The sequence below is a fragment of the Aplysia californica genome, unplaced genomic scaffold (genome assembly GCF_000002075.1).
Source record: "Aplysia californica isolate F4 #8 unplaced genomic scaffold, AplCal3.0 scaffold00168, whole genome shotgun sequence".
Lineage (NCBI taxonomy): Eukaryota > Metazoa > Mollusca > Gastropoda > Aplysiida > Aplysiidae > Aplysia > Aplysia californica.
The window spans coordinates 1,157,625-1,161,040 of NW_004797438.1; positions in this window are offsets into that span (position 1 = coordinate 1,157,625).

Below are 3,416 nucleotides of genomic sequence, written 5' to 3' on the forward strand. Positions count from 1 at the left end.
GAGAGAGAGAGAGAGAGAGAGAGAGAGAGAGAGAAAGAGAGAGAAGGAATAAGGAAGCGAGCATATGTGTGTATGTGTATTTGTGCGGGGTTTTTTTAATTGAAGGGCCTATTTTGAATGGGTTTAACGCCTCTATTAACACTATAATGCTATACCTTGTCACACCTTGTCCACAGTGCTGTGGTCACTACACTCAGATCATGTCCATCTCTGTTCCAACCCCCTCCCCCCCCCTCTTCAGCATCCATCCCAGAGTCTGTGTGCTTATAATAGTCCCCATCATAATCTGGTTGGAGATCCATCGGACTGGTCTGCAAAGATGGCTGAGTTTCCCTTCTCCTCTTTGGATCCCCTTCTCCTTCAATCTACCTAGAGTGTCGGAACAGCTATGTGTAAGAGGCGAGGTTTCCGAATAAAAAATTAACGTCCGTCCCCGATAAGGCCGACCCAAATAGGTTGAGAGCCTTGAAGACTCCATAAAATGATTCGAGTTCCAGAATGCCTAGTCTGGAATTTGAACCAGGACCATCCGTTCCGTAGTCCAACAGAGAAGAAAAAGAAATAGCCAGAATAACCTTAACACCTTATTTTTATTCCAAACATACTGACGATGTCTCCTCTGGAACATATAAAGGAAGTTAAGATCAGGAGGGAAGGAAGGTGGGTGGTTGGGGGGTGCTCTTCTAGTGTGGTTTGCTCCTTCTTTCCTATCAAACATTTATCGTCCTTATCTCTCCTCTTTCTTTTTTGTGTATGTTACTCTCTTGTAACACATCTATTCATCGGCACTTATATGACCTTATTGTGTTGCAAGTGCCGTACAACTCTTACCAAGACCAAAAAAGGGAGGGAAGTATTACTTGGGCGATCTACTTCCTCCATGGCTACCGCCCAGGCAAAGTGGTATTATCATCATCATTATTGCCTTTCTCTTCTTGCACCAGGGTATAGGCCACGGAAAAACACTTTCCAACTTTCTCTATCCTGGACTAGCCTCTTGATGTTATTCCATGTCTTCCCGCTTTTCTGTTCATTGATTTGTGTGATTCTTCTCCTGGTCCCACACGGTCTTCCCCTTGATCTCTTACCCTATGGACTACAATCCAAAACTTTCTTTATTAAGCAGCTGCCTGACTTTCTGAGAGTATGTTGAATGAATCGCCACCGCCTTCTTCCTACCTCATCTTTGACTGGGATCTGTCTTGTTTTTCCTTAACACTTCCTCGTTAGTGACCCTGTCTGTCCATCTGATCCTTACATCTGATCCTTAGTAACTTCCTTAGACTCTTGTTTAACCTGTATAATACATACTGCTTTAAGAGCGTCTGTCAAGACGTAAAGGGCTATCACCATCGTTACTGTAACCCGGAAAAGTATCGAGTTGACATTTTTTTTGCTGTACAAAAATAACAAACTCTTTATCTCTCGAAAACGCTGTTATACTAATGCTCAAAAGACATTTTCAGCAATAACAAGGAACAATATAGGATTTTAGATCTTTAATGGGTTTTTTGGAGTCAAGTCTGGAATCTGGTTCTAAAAGAAAATGAAGAGAAAAAGGAGGGGGGGGGGAGAAGAGAAACAAAAGGAGGGCTGCAGACATAGAACAATCAACGCTCATCAAGAAATATTTGTTTCGAATAAAGACGGGAAAAGTTTAAAAAGTAGAAAGGAAATTTAAAAATTGTCACGAGGCAGCAGGATCCAGATCAAATTGTGGAATACAATAGGTTTACCCAACCGGCGTGGCATGGCGCCTTTGTTGGTTTTGGTGGCAATCAGTGATATTTATGTTCTATTTTTTTTGTCCTAAAAGAAGAACTAGAATGTTCGTATTGAAACTAGAGGGGAAGGGGGGTAAGAGAATGATCTGGATAGAGTTTGTTTGGTCGTAAGTTCGTGCGAGCTTGCATTATTAAAGGTTTGCTGGGGCCAAGATTGTTCAGATTTAGTTTGAAATACGCCTAATCGATTATCTATGCATTAAAATAATTGTAACGATCTAATCTCTAGTGCTGCTGCTGTCGGCACAGGGCGTGGGTGTATGTGGGGCATGTCGTCACTGGTTCCTTCCATCATTTTTTCATTACTTTTTAATTACATTTTTAATTTCTGTTTTCTGTGTCTTTTGCTGAGATAAGTATTATGATAGCATTTTGACCACCGAAAGCGACAGGATGTAGGTCGTTTAACGTGTTCCTTCATTTTTTTTCTTTTTTTTTTGGGGGGGGGTGGCTGGGGAGTGTTTTACGGCGCTCCCAACTGCATTAGGTCATATGAGCGCGCGGGACACACCTAATATTTTCAGTCGGTAGGAAATTTTGAATTTTGCCCGGATGGCGGCCGAAGCGTACTCGTAGGGATCTGAGACCACCAAAGGATCTTTAACGTGCGCAACTTGCACCCAGGCCCTCCGAGATTTTTTGTCCTTGTCCGAGAGGGCTAGGTATAGATCTTTCCTATCAGAAGATCAGGGGTGTGTGCAGAAAGACAGCAGTAAGAAGGAGCCAAGGAGTAGCAGTAGAAAGGCTGCAGAAAGAGCCAGGAGTCCAGAGGAGGGGGCAGAAAGAGGATAAGAAAACAAACGACAGAACATTGCTAGAGAGCAAAAAGGAGGTGAAAGGAGACAATTTTAGAGAAGAAAAAAGTTCGGGCGCTACCCGGATTCGAACTCGGCACCTTTGAATAAGAGGTGAACATCTTAACCTTTAGGCCACGACACATCCCATATTCCTTCAAATCTGCCCGAACCGAACCCAGACAGTGCCTTGTGAGACAAGAAGGTAAAAGGCGTCGGCAGCCTGGTGGCTAGACTTTTGGACTCGTAGTCGTGAGATCGCAACTTTGGGGATTCGAGCCTCAGCTCGGTCCGACGTTGTGTCCTTTGGGAAAGACACTTTTCACGAATGTCCCGCTTGGCTCGGTCCTTTCGGAGATGGACCTTAAACTCGGAGGCCCCGCCTTTTAGAAAAACCTACTAATGTTGATAGGGGGTGTTAAACCTATATGTACCACTTCACCGCTTTTTACTGACAGACAGGGACATTTGGTAGAATTGCTTCACCTCTTGGAAAATGGACATACTTCGTCTTTAGCGTTCAAAAGCAAAGAAGTTAATCACATAGACAGTTTTCAGGGAGAGTCCAGAGACAGTAAACGAATTCATTCAGAAACAAAAGGGAGCATAACAAAATCACTTGCCTTTAAAAGTTTTAGTAAGAGTTTTACGGCATTTGCCACACAAAAAAGTCATATATGTGCCGCTGAAAATTACATGTGTAACAAGAGAGTAACAAACAAACAAAATGAAGAGGAGAGAGATAAGGGTGATAGGTGTTTGAGAAGGAGCAAACCACACCAGAGCACCGTCAACCAACTGAGTCACTGGATAGAGAAAAACTTTCAAAAGTCTGTCA